Raw genomic sequence first — 14472 nt, 5'->3', positions numbered from 1 at the left:
TCCAGTTCCTGCACATATGTTCCAATAACTTTCCCCCTACTGATGTCAAGCTCACCAACGTATAATTTCCTAGTTTATTTTTCAAGCCTTTCTTGAACAGCGAAACAACATTGGTTGTCGTCCAATCCTCCTGTACCTCACCTGTCACTAAGGATGGTTTAAATATCTGTGCTTGGGCCCCGACAATTTCTGCACTTGTCTTCCACAGAGTCCCAGGGAACAACTTGTCAGGCCCTGGGGATTTATCCATGCTAATGTGCCTTAAGACAGCAAACACCTCCACCTCTGTAATCTGTACAGGGTCCATGAAGTTGATGCTGCTTTGCCTCACTTCTATAGACTCTGTGTCCATCTCCTGAGTAAATACAGATGGCAAAAAAACAATCTCCCCCATCTACTTGGTCTCCTCATATGGATTATCATTCTGATCTTCCAGAGGAATAATTTTGTCCCTTGCAATCTTTTTGCTCTTAACATATCTGCAGAATCCCTGTGGATTCTCCTTCACCTTGTCTGCTGGGGCAACCTCATGCCTTCTTTTATTTCTTTCATAAGTGTTCACTTGAATTTCCTGTACTCCATTTGTTCATATCTGCCTGTACCTGGTATGCACCTCCTTTTTATTGATCTGGAAGATGAAAGCCAAAGGGGTGATAGAGCTGCATGGTGGGAGGTGGGGGTGGGGGGGGATGTTTAAACTAAAGTTGCAGGGGAAATGGGAGCCTGAATAACAGAACAGATAGTGGAAGGGTTGTGGAGACAGATGTTGTTCAGACTTCAGACAAAGTCAGGAATAAAAAACTTGAGCCCGGTGCAGTGAATATGCTGAGCCCTGTATATTTCAATACAAGGAGCAGCGTAGGAAAGGCGGATGTGTTCAAGGCATGGATCAACACCTGGAATTATGACACTAGGATCTGGCAACTGTGGACTGGGACAGGTTGCTTTATGGGAAAGGTGTGCTCGATAAATGGGAGGCCCTCAAAGTGAAATTTTGAAAGTACAAAGTGGGTATGTGCTTGTCAGAATAAAAGGTAAAGATAGTAACTGTAGGGAATCTTGGTTTTCAAGAGATATTGAGACCCTGGTGAAGGACAAAATGAAGTTGCATAACAGGGATAGGCAGGTAGATTCTTATGGAGTGTAAGAAATGCAAGAGAACGCATAAGAAATAAATCAGGATGGCTAAAAGAAGGCATGAGGTAGCCCTCACAGAAAAGATGAAGGATAATCCTAAGGGATTCTTGAGATAGATTGAGAGCAAAAGTATTGCAAGGGACAAAGTTGGTCCTCTGGAAGACCAGAATGGTGATCCATGTTTGGAACCAAAGCAGATGGGGAAGATCATCTCTATTTAGATTATGAAGACACGTAGTCCTCTTTTATTGTCATTTAGTAATGCATGCATTAAGAAATGATACATTATTTCCTCTGGTGTGATATCACAAAACACAGGACAGACCAAGACTGAAAAAACTGACAAAACCACATAATTATAACATATAGTTACAAACAGTGCAACAATACCAAAACTCGATGAAGAAGTCCATGAGCACAGTAAAGTTCAAAGTTTCTCACGCAGACGGGAGAAAGAAGTCAAACTCTCCCTGCCATGACGACCACAATCTGACTCTGAGTCATCTGAAAACTTCGAGCTCTCATGAGCTCTCCAACACCGAGTACTGAGCGCCATCTCTGTCCGAATGATTCGACCTCCTTCTCGGTTGCTAAAAGCAGGCAAGGCCGGGGATTTTGAGGCCCACCCTCCGAAAGATTCCCCACCACACAGTAAAGACAGCAGTGAACGGGCGTTTCAGAAATGTCTCCAGATGTTCTTCTGTGCTTTCACGTCCATTCTCCATCAAATCAGAATTGTCCACAGCCCCTATTTAACAGATACGATATCATTTTTCACCGGAGAGCTGCGCACATGCAGGCGCGCTGCCATCTTCTCAAGAGATGGACACAGAGTCTATGGGAGTGTGGAAAACCGGCATTAACATTGTGGACCCTGTACAGATTAAAGAAGAGGAGATGTTTGCTATCCTGAGGCAGATTTGGGTGGATAAATCTCCAGGGCATGACAAGGCGCTCCCTCGGACCCTACGGGAGGTAAGTGCAGAAATTGTCGGGGCCCAGGCAGAGATAATTGAATCATCCTTGGTGTCAGGGGGAGGAACCAGAGGATTGGAGAACAGCCAATGTTGTTTCGCTGTTTAACATAGAGCATAGAAATCTACAACATATTACAGACCCTTCAGGCCACAAAGCTGTGCCAACCACGTAACCTGCTCTAGAAATGGCCTAGAATTTCCCTTACACATAGCCCTCTATTTTTCTAAGCTCCATATACCTATCTAAGAGTCTCTTAAAAGATCTTATTGTATCCGTCTCTACCACCGCCGCTAGCAGTGCATTCTACTTACTCACCACTCTCTGTGTGATTAATTTACCCTTGACATCCCTTTGGAACACATTTTCAAGCACCTTAAAACTGTGCCCCCTCACTATCCACATGATCAATGCCCCTCATCATCTTATACACCTAAAAAAGGTTCTAAACATAACCAAGGAAATCATATATTGCTTTGAAGAATTGTTTGAAGTATACACAATTATGAGGGTATAGATAGGGTAAATGCAAGCAGGCTTTTTCCACTGAGGTTGGGTGGGACGACAACCAGAGGTCACGGGTAAGTGGGGAAGGTGAAAATTCAAGGGGAACATGCGGAGAAATTCTTCATTGAAATGGTTGTGACAGTGTGGAATGAGATGCCAGCGCAAGTGGTTCATGCCAGCTCAATTTCACCATTTAAGGGAAGTTTGGATAGGTACCTGGATGGTAGGGGTATGGAGGGCTGTGGTCCCAGTGCAGGACGTTGCATTAGAGAGTTTAAATATTTTCGGCATTGTCTAGATGGGCCAAATGGCCTGTTTCACAGAACTTCTCCATGTCCCTATGACAGAGGAGCCGGCCAAACTTGATTGGTAAGGATGACTGGTAGGAATGACGATGGAGCAGCAATGGCTGGAGCTTCTGGGAGCAATTCGGGAGGTGAGTGATAGATACATCCCAAAGAAGTGGAAGCATTGGAAAGGCAGAAGGACACAACCATGGCTGAAATGAGAAGCCAAAGCCAACATAAAACCCAAAGTGAGGGCAAATAATAGAACAAAAACTATTGGAAAGTTTTTAAAACCAACTAAAACAACTAAAAGAAAATCAGATATGCTCAGGACATTGAATTCTGATTTGTAGTCATTAATGAGTCTTGGTTGCACCCAACAGTCTGAGGCATTTAGAGGAAGAAAATATCCAGGGCCTCAATATCTGTTGAAAACCAAGGTTCCCTGCACCAGTTACCTTTCAACTTTTATTTTGGCAGGCTCGTACAAACTCTACACCCTCAAAATTCCACTTCTGAAGAACGCCCATTTACCAAGTACTCCTTTGACAGAAAACAGCCTGTCCCAATCCACACTTGTCAGATACATCTGATACCATCAGATGGTTTCCGTAGGTTTCTGCAACCATCAAAATTGACCTTTCTCCAATTTAGAATCTCAACCTGAGGTCCAGACCTCTCTTTTTCCATATTTACTTGGAATCTCATGGCATTATGATCACCAGATACGAAGTGTTCCCATACACTAATTTCTGTCACTAGCCCTGGATCATTTCCCAATAGCTTATCGCACACTTCTACATTGGGAATTCTGCATGCTAATGAAGGACACATTTGACAAACTCTACCCCAGCTAGATCTTTTACAGTATGGGAGACCCAGTCAATATTTGGAAAGTTAAAATCACTTACAATACCAACATTTGTTCCTTGGCATAGTCTGCAATCTCTCTACAAATTTGTTCCTCTAGATCCTTTCTGATACCATCAAAATTAATCTTTCTCCAATTTAGAATCTCAACCCATGGTCCAGACCTCCCTTTTTCCATACTTACTTTGAATCTCATGGCATTATGATCACTAATTTCTGTCACCAGCCCTGGATCATTTCCTAACAGCTATTGCACACTTCTACATCAGGAGTTCTAGGTACTGATTAAGGGCACATTTGACAAACTCAAACCCATCTAGTCCTTTTAAGTATGGGAGTCCCAGTTAATATATGGAAAGTTAAATCACTTACTGAATCAACCTTTGTTTCTTGGCATGGTCTGCAATCTCTCTACAAATTTGTTCCTCTAAATCCCTCAGACTGTTGGGTGCAACCAAGTCCAAGTAATGGCTACAACATCATAATTCCCTGTCCTGAGCTCATCTGGCTTTCCTACGATGCTTCCTGCATTGTGATATACACAGCTCAGCACATTCATCACACCATGCTCAACCATTTGATTGCTAACTTTGTCTGAACAACATCTGTCTGGGTGTCAAGAAAGTAACCTCTCCCTCAATGTCACAAAAAAAAAGGAACTGGTTGTGTACTACAGAAGGAATGGAGACAGGCTAACCCCTATTGACATAAATGGATCTAGGGTTGAGAGGGTGAACAGCTTTAAGTTCCTCGGCATAAACATCACCGAGGATCTCATGTGGGCTGTGTGGTATGTGGTTGTGCACCTCTCTCACCTCAGATGCTTGAAGAAGTTTGGTGTGGGGTCTCAAATCCTAGGAACTTTCTACAGGGGCACAATTGAGAACATCCTGACTGACTGCATCACTGCCTGGTATGGGAACTGTACTTCCCTCAATCACAGGACTCTGCAGAGAGTGGTGTGGACAGCCCAGCGCAACTGTAGATGTGAACTTCCCTCTATTCAGGACATTTACAAAGACAGGTGCATAAAAAGTCCCGAAGGATCATTGGGGACCCGAGTCACCCCAACCACAAACTATTCCAGCTGCTACCATCTAGGAAATGGTACCGCAGCATAAAAGCCAGGCCCAGCAGGCTCCTGGACAGCTACTTCCACCAGGTCATCAGACTGATTAATTCATGCTGATACAATTTTATTTCTATGTTCTAATGACTGCCTATGTACAAACTATTTATTATAAATTACACATTACACATTTAGATGGAGAAGTAATGTAAAGATTTCTACTCCTCACGTACATTAAGGATACAAGTCATTTCAATTCACCCTCTCCACCATCTGTTCTGGCATTCTGACTCCAGTCCCCCCTGCAAATTTAGTTTAAACAACCCCCCCCCCCGCCCACCACCACACACTAGCAAGCCTTACCACTAGGATACTAGACTTCTGCTAGTTTTAATTCCTGAACTAACAAATCCCCTATCAGCCCTTTGACATTCCTCTGCTAGGTAATCCCCCCTAACAGTTTCTAAGGTGGTCCACCTATTGTTGTGGGGGATGAACACAAGAGAACTCTGCGATAGTCATTTAACCTCATTCCCCTTCCTGACTCTCACCCAGTTTCCTGTGTCCTGCACCTTCGGTGTAACTCACCTCTCTTCATGACATATCTATCACCCCCTCCAACTCCTGGATGATCTGGAATTCATCCATTTCCAGCTCCAACTCCTTAAAGTGCAGGGCTACAAGCTGCAGCTGGATGCACATCTTGTAAGTGTGACACTGGAAGTCTCCTCACCTTCCCACCAATGTCCCCCCTAACTTATAATGACCGGTGTGCTGTGCAACTTTTACCCAGTGACAACAACATGTGCACACTGAATTTTAAATAGAGAGGTATTTCTTTTAACAGCTGGCAAATCACTGTCAATAAGAACTTTGATTTCCTCTAGGTTTGATCAAGCTCATCTGCACTCTCACACAACCTCTGTAACAGGCCTGTAGATGGTTATAAAGGATTTTCTCACTCCAGCTTTTGCACACCGTCCATATGTCCACTTCCTCCCATTTGCAAATTCTCCAGCAACTTTTGCATCACCGCAATACACACAGGTAACACCAGTTTCTGTATTGTACATAAATATTTCCCCTGAACCCACCCCCAGGTGACTGACGGTGGTGAACTCATTGACGGCAATGCTAATAAATATCAGGGGAAGGGCACTAGTCTGTCTCTTTGGAGTCTGGTACATTTGTGATGTGAAAGCTACTTGTTCTCTCTTCTTCTCTGTCTTGTTTTACGGCGGTTGGCACCCAGCTTAATGGTGCATTACCGCCACCTTCTGCTCCGGAGTGTGCAATAGACGTACATTCTAAACCCCTTCACCCAATCTCTCACACACACATACACACACACACACCCTAACCTACACTTTACCTTCCCATCTTTGGCCATCCTAGTACCCTATTCCTGCTTATCCATCATATCCTATAAAAAAAACCCTGCACCCCTTATGAAAGCTAAAAATACCCTAACCAGTGCTCTCTCACCCATGCCCAGCAACCCCTTTAATGTGATTTCCTGTACCTGATTAATTCTCATCTGAATTCCTGATTAATTCTCATCATCTCTCTCTGTATCCCATACTTCCTGCAACTCAAAACTACATGTTCTACTGACTCCTCTTCCTGACATTCCTCACACAATCCTGTCTAGTGTTTCCCTATCATTTTCAATGTTTTGTTTAATGCACAGTGCCCCGGCCTTAACCTAGTCCACCCAGTTTCCTCTCTTCTGTTTCCACTATCTTCCCTAGTACCTGCAACACTTTTTTGTATTTGATGTAAATGCCTCCCTTTCCCCTCCCTGTCCCATCTTCCTTGCCACATTCGGTTGATTTTTTCCAGATTACATACTTAACCTCTGCTTTACTGATACTAACGTGCATTTCTATATTTTCTTTCTTTAACGCCCTCTTTGCCAACTCATCCACCCCCTCATTCCCCTTCACCCCTACATGTGCTGGAACCCATAGAAATTTTACCTGACCTCCCTGATTTGCAATTCTTGAGACTGACTGAAGGACTTCATAAAGTATATCTTGCCAACTGTTTGAGTGACCTTAAACTTGCTAGAACTGAGGATGAATCTGAGCATATCAACACTTTGACTTGTCTAGCTTTCTCCACCCATCGCAACGCAACCAACACTGCCAGCATCTCTACTGTATACACCCCTAACTTATTAGATGTTCTTCTGCTGATTCCAATTTCTTTTGCTGGTATAGCCACCCCAAACCCTGTCACTCCTGTTTCAGGTTCCTTAGCACCATCCATATAAATCTGAGTATAATTATCATACTTTTCCATGACATGACAGTTAAATGCACTTACCAAATCAGTTTTATATTTTCCTTTCCTTTTTACCTCTAACAAATGCCAGTCTATGTCAGGCCATATAAGCTTCCATGGAGCTACAACCAGATAAACTACTGAAGGACTTATCCTTAGATCAAACACTCCACAATCTTTAGCAATATCATTTCCTATCCAACTAAAGTTATCCTTCTGAAACCTCCCATTTTCCCAGCTCATCCTTTAGCAGGGTGAGAATTATTGTGCCCCTGCAAATTAGCCCAGTAGTTTGCCATCAATTGCATCCTTCTTAGTTCCAAAGGCATTACCTGTAGGGCTGATACTGCTGATGTTTTAAAAGCCCCACTGCACACTCTCAAAGCCTGAGCCTGAATCACATCCAGTTTCCTTATAAGAGATCTAACTGCTGATCCATATTCTATATTCCCATAGTCCAGCACAGATCTTACTAAAGCCACACACATTCTCTTCAACACTGAACAACTTGCTCCCCGTTCCCTACCAGTCAAACATCTCATCACATTTATTACTTTTTTACATTTCTCCTCAACTTTCCTGATATGGTTTGCCCATGTTAATCGTGAATGAAATATAACTCCCAGAAAGTTAAGCGGTCCAACCCTTTCTAATTCAATCCCATAGATCCTTAACTTATTCCTTACATCAATACTTTTTCTGGTGAAAAATACAGTTTGAGTATTTTCTACTGAAAATCTACATCCCCAGTCATAACCCCACTTCACCACTTCATCAATTGCTCCTTGTAGTTTCCTGATTATATGCTCCATGTTCCTGCCTCTTTTCCACAAGGCCCCATCATCCGCAAACAGTGACCTACCTATATCCACTGGTACCTTTGTGAAGACATCATTGATCATACTGATGAAAAGTAATGGGCTAATCACACTAGCTTGAGGTGTGCCATTTCCCACTACGTACTGTTTTGATAATTCTGATCCAATCTGAACTTGAATTTTTCTACCAAACAAAAAATACTTAATCCAATTAAAAACTCTCCCACCAACCCCCACCTTGTGCAGTTTAATTAACAATCCTTCCTTCCACATCATATCATTGGCTTTTTCAATGTCAAAAAACACTGCAACTACTGATTCTATATTTGCCTGGGCCTTCCTTATTTTAGTCTCTAACCTTCTCACTGAATTTCTTCCCTTCCTAAAACTACTCTGATAACTTGCCAGCATTTCCCTCTTCTCAAGCTCATACGATAACCTTTCTGTTCTCATTCTTTCCATATCTTACATATATTTGATGTAAATGCTATTGGTCTGTAGCTAGTGGGTTTTGACGGATCCTTGGCAGGTTTCCTTATTGGAATTACTACTGCTTCTTTCCATGCACTTGGTAATCTTCCCTCCTCCCACACTCTGTTATAAAAATGCAGCAACTTCAAGAGTGCTCCTTCTCCTAGATTTTTCAGCATAACATAGCATATCAGACCTTTCCCTGGGGAGGCTGGTCTCAATCTCTTTTTTTTTGGCGTGTGCCTGCGTGCGTGCGAGTCTGTGCATGTTGTGACAAGAATACACATAGATTAAGATGTTAGCTGTCCTGTGGAATCAGCAGTTGGTCTGCCACCTGTCTTCAGGAGAGAGAGAGAGATAAGGAAAACAATGGAGCAGCATTTGGAGATGTGTAATGAAGGGACGGGAGAGAGAGCTGTCTAGAGCGGCTCCCCTTTTGAACTCTGAACTGTTTGAAGTGATGGACAGGCGATACCCCAGCAGGGGGATAAAAAGGGACAAGTTCGCTAAGGCAGGACACACATGACACCCAAGGTAACGAGACCCTGGAAGCGGTGCGCCTTTCACAAGTCAGTGGGAAGCTTTTGGACGGCTGATCGTGGGATCAAGCCTTAGACGCTCAGGGTGGAAAGGCACGATCGGCGGGAACCTGGTGTGTGTCCACCCTTGCCTGGGTGCCAGGTTCAGCGCAGGGAAATGATCGTATCTGGAAACGGAGGGGTCACGGTCGGTGACCTCAGATGACATCACAAAGGACTCGCCCGAAAGCTGACTGCGAAGGTCTGTGTGGAAACTGTGTTGAATATTCATTCGTTTTGCTCTCTCCCTCCTTCCCCCCACTGTCCATCCCCACGGCAGCGATTACTGCGAACTGAACTGAACTCAATCGAACTGAACTTTGCGTCACTTTGAAACTGGTCATTTACCCCTAGACAACGACAGAGCTTGATTGATCCTGTTATCTTAATTCTGTGTACATGTATGTTTATCATTGCTGAACTGTTGCATTCATTATCCTTTTAATTTGAGTACTGTGTTGCTTGTTTCTTTAATAAAACTTTCTTAGTTCTAGTAATCCAGACTCCAACTGAGTGATCCATTTCTGCTGGTTTGGCAACCCAGTTACGGGGTACGTAACATAAGTGGGGTTCTCGTCCATGATTTTGAACGCTAAATTTGGGACGGAGTAAATTGATTGGGTCAAAATTCCCGAAAGAAAGATAAGACAAACAGCAGGAATGGAGGCTGAGGAATTTATAAAGGCGCCAACCTTGGAGGCATTAGAGGATGCCAGGAAATTGGAATTGGTAGCTGTGGCCAAACTGTTGAATCTTGCTAAGGGGAAGTCGACAATGAGGAGAGAGGAGATACACAGAGCTATCGTAGAGCACTATGTATCTAAAGGTGTGTTTCCCCAATGTGAGCTGGGGGTGGTGTCTATTGAAAAACCTGCTGGAGACGCGGTACAGGTACAGCTTGAAAAACTGAGACTCGAGCACGAGTTCCGGGTACGGCAATTAGAACACGAAGAGAAGCAGTTAGAAAGGCAGGAGAGAGAGAAAGAGGTAGAAAGGCGGGAGAAAGAGAGAGAGTTAGAAAGGCAGGAGAGTGCGAGAGAGAGAGAGAGACAGCTGGAGCGAGAGGAGAAACAGAGGGAAAGGGAATTCGAGCTGGAGAAGTTAAAGATAAGAGCAGAGCAGGGGCTCGTGCCGAACCAAGGTGGAGGGTTCCGGGCGACCCAGGAGGTTAGGCTGGTTCCCCCATTTGACGATACCGACATGGATCGGTACTTTCTCCATTTCGAAAAAGTGGCTATAAGTCAGGACTGGCCGAGGGATAAGTGGTCTGTTTTGCTTCAGAGTGTATTGAAAGGGAAAGCCCAAGAAGCTTACTCAGCTTTGTCCGCGGAAGATGCCCAGAGGTATAAGGTGGTGAAAGAGGCCATCCTCAGGATTTATGAGTTGGTCTCGGAGGCATACTGGCAGAGGTTCCGGAATGCGAGGAAGCAGTGGGACCGCACGTATTTAGAGTTTGCCCGTGAGATGCAGACATATTGTGAGCGTTGGTGCGCCTCGAAGGGGGTAGAGGGGGATTATGACAGACTGCTACAGCTGATCCTGAGTGAGCAGTTTAAAGGTTGTGTCCCTGAGGGTATGAGACCCTACCTAGATGAGAAACAGGCAGCCACGTTAGCCGCAACTGCTAAGTTAGTGGATGAGTATGCGTTGACGCATAAAATGAAGTTTGCCCTGAGTAAAGGCTACCAGAAGGGTAGTCAGGACGGCAGGGAGAGTCCGCCAGAAAAGTCAGAAAGTAAGCTGGGGACTAGTGAGAAGGATAAGGTAGACCGGGAGCAGTCTGGTAGGAAGTCTCCTGGGATCGTCTGCTATAATTGCGGGAAAGTCGGACACTTTGCGTCCAGGTGCTTTGCCCCAAAGAAGGAGACGGGAAAAGGGAAAACAGCGATTTTGACTGGCTGTATTGAGCTGGTAAACGAACTGCTAGGGAAGGACAGGTCTGCCAAAGTTCAGGAAGGGCGCGAGAGGTTTATCTCGGCTGGATTGGTGGCGGTGATGGAGAGGTTAAAACCAGTTCCAGTGCGGATCTGGAGAGACACGGGAGCGTGTCAGTCACTAATACTGAAGAGTGTATTAGAGTTTAGCTCAGAGACCCAGACTGGGGAGGTCAAGGTCAAAGGTATTGGAGAAGGGACAGAGACAGTCCCTTTGCACCAGGTACACTTACAAAGCAACCTGGTCTCTGGACTAGTCACAATCGGGGTGAGGTCTGAATTACCGATGAAAGGCGAGGAAGTCTTACTCAGTAATGACCTCGCCGGAGGAATCGTGTTCCCAGCCGTGAGACTGACAGGTCAGCCTGCCAGCATTGAGGCCCCGCCCATGGACTCACAGGTTCCTCACGGGACCGCGGCAGTAAATTTAGCTGAGACGTTTCTGCCAGCCTTGTACAAGAAGGGGGTAGAAAGTGAAAAGAAGGAGTGTAGTGAGACAAGAGGTAATGAGGGAGCTGGGACAGACGTAGCAGTAGCCAGGAAAGAATTTGTGCAGACGCAGGAGCAAGACCAGGGGCTGATGGTTTTGGCAGAGACAGCTCTCTCTGACACAAACTTGACAAGGGAACTAGTAGGCTATTGTGTGGAGGAGGAAGTGCTAAGGAAGAAAGGGAATCCCAGTACAGTACCTGCAGATGAGGAATGGGGGGTGGTGCAAAAGAGTTATGGGGATGAGGTTTTTAACCTGGCCCACAAGGTACCCCCCGGTGGACATTTTGCAGTGCTGGAGGAAACAGTTGGTGGAATCATGAAAGAGGTTTACCGGCTGCTCAGGGGGAAGGATGTAATTGATTATGACCGACGCGAACTGAGACGGTCACAGGCTTTTGATATGCTAACAAACCTCGTCGGTGTTAGCGTGGAAATCAATGAAGCTAGGGTCCCCCCGATAAGAGAAAAAAACCATTTTAAAAAGATGAGTATGGTACCGACCAGATGGGAGAAGGCTATTGTTTTGGCCAGGTCTGCTGATAAGGTCTCTCCCTTAATCCCCGAACAAAGCGACTCTTTAGGAGAAGTAATTAAACGACTCGCACCTGTGTGTTTGATTGTCCCGAGGCGATGCAAAGAACTGGGACGTTGTGTGGTGTCTGTTACAATAGGTCAGCCTAGTGAGCAACATCCATATAGAATGAGTAATTCAGTGACTGAAGGGCTGACGAACACAGAGGTGTGTATTGGCAATTTAATACGGCTGTCTGAAGCCAGCTTGATAGTGAACCTTGAAAAAAATGAGTTCGGCCACACGAAGGTCACTTACCTGGGAATTGTGGTGACACAGGGGCAGCTGGCAGCGATGCAAGCTACAGTGCAGGCTATCGCTGACCTCCCAACCCCGACAGACAAGAGGGCCCTCAGAAGGCTCTTGGAGATGGTGGGGTACTGCAGGAAGTTTTGCAATAACTCTGCGGTCACTACCCCTCCCCCTCCTACTAAGCCCTTGCGAGAGAAAACTAAGTCGGTATGGGACGACCCTTGTTATTGTGGTCCGGGACAAAAACCAAATGAGAGGTTACATTGATCGCAATTCATCAGTGTTTTTGGCCACTATGAAGTTTGCTAAGTTGGAGCCTGGTCTAAGGGATTATTAACAACACATATAAAAGGAACAGAAAATGTGATGGCTGACTGCCTGTCAGGTGTTGACAACTTCAAATTCGCTGTATTAGCCAAATAGCTGATAACGATGTATATTTGTGTGTGTATATCAAATAATGTATTCATGTTTGTAATTTTTACCCCCTGGTAAAAATCCTTAAAGGGGGGAAGTGTGACAGGAATACACATAGATTAAGATGTTAGCTGTCCTGTGGAATCAGCAGTTGGTCTGCCACCTGTCTTCAGGAGAGAGAGAGAGATAAGGAAAACAATGGAGCAGCATTTGGAGATGTGTAATGAAGGGACGGGAGAGAGAGCTGTCTAGAGCGGCTCCCCCTTTGAACTCTGAACTGTTTGAAGTGATGGACAGGCGATACCCCAGCAGGGGGATAAAAAGGGACAAGTTCGCTAAGGCAGGACACACACGACACCCGAGGTAACGAGACCCTGGAAGCGGTGCGCCTCTCACAAGTCGGTGGGAAGCTTTTGGATGGCTGATCGCGGGATCAAGCCTTAGACGCTCAGGGTGGAAAGGCACGATTGGCGGGAACCTGGTGTGTGTCCACCCTTGCCTGGGTGCCAGGTTCACCGCAGAGAAACGATCGTATCTGGAAACGGAGGGGGTCACGGTCGGTGACCTCAGATGACATCACAAAGGACTCGCACGAAAGCTGACTGCGAAGGTCTGTGTGGAAACTGTGTTGAATATTCATTCATTTTGCTCTCTCTCTCCTTCCCCCCACTGTCCATCTCCCACGGCAGTGATTACTGCGAACTGAACTGAACTTTGCATCATTTTGAAACTGGTCATTTACCCCTAGACAACGATAGAGCTTGATTGATCCTGTTATCTGAATTCTGTGTATATGTATGTTTATCATTGCTGAACTGTTGCATTCATTATCCTTTTGATTAGAGTACTGTGTTGCTTGTTTCTTTAATAAAACTTTCTTATTTCTGGTAATGCAGACTCCAACTGAGTGATCCATTTCTGCTGGTTTGGCAACCCAGTTACGGGGTACGTAACAGTGTGCATCTGCGTGCGTCCGTGATGCTGGATTTTTCATGGCTTTTCCAAGGCACAGAGCGAGAGAGCGAGACTGTGTGGCACGCCACTCCTCACACAGAGATTTTTCCCTATGTTTTTTACGAGGTCGAGTTGCAATCTTGACACTCAACCCGGCACGGATGGAAAGCATGCTCGGGGGCAGACCCAACTGGTTTCAAACCCAGGAACCTCCGCTCCCGGGTCCGGCGCCGATGTCGTTGCACCACCAGCCGGCCCGGTCTCGATCTCTTTATTGCTCTCACCATTTCTGCCAACGTAAATGGATCATCAATTATTTCATCAGTTTCTTCCCTCCTGTTTAACACACCTAGGTGTTAACTCATTATTTTTTCCCTTCTCCTTCTCCCTTCTTCAGACAAATTTTCTGAACTGTGTATCTGTACAAACGACTTGGCCATGATCTCAGCCTTATCCCTACTGAAGACTGTTGTTTCCTCTTCAGATATCATTACCGGATATTCCCATTCCCTTCTATCTCCCCCCATCCTCTTAATCATTCCCCATACCTCTCCCACAGGCGTTGTTCTTCCTATTTTGTTGCAAAAACTCCAACTTGCCGTCTTAGCTTGACGTCTAGTTCTTCTCACCACTGACTGTGCCTTCTTATATTGAATCAAATGCTGCATATTATGGGTTCTTTTAACTAGCCTGAATGCTCTATTCCTGTTTTTTACAGCCTGACAACATTCCTCTGTCCACCATGGTACCAGATTTCTACTCATCCTATTTTTACTCCTAGGTATAGATCCTTCTGCTGCCATAATAATTGCTGAAGTCACCTGACTGTTTAATTCATCTATATTGCCAAAAAT

This window comes from Mobula hypostoma, unplaced genomic scaffold (assembly GCF_963921235.1).
Source record: "Mobula hypostoma unplaced genomic scaffold, sMobHyp1.1 scaffold_45, whole genome shotgun sequence".
Taxonomy (NCBI): domain Eukaryota; kingdom Metazoa; phylum Chordata; class Chondrichthyes; order Myliobatiformes; family Myliobatidae; genus Mobula; species Mobula hypostoma.
This window is presented reverse-complemented; position numbering follows the sequence as displayed.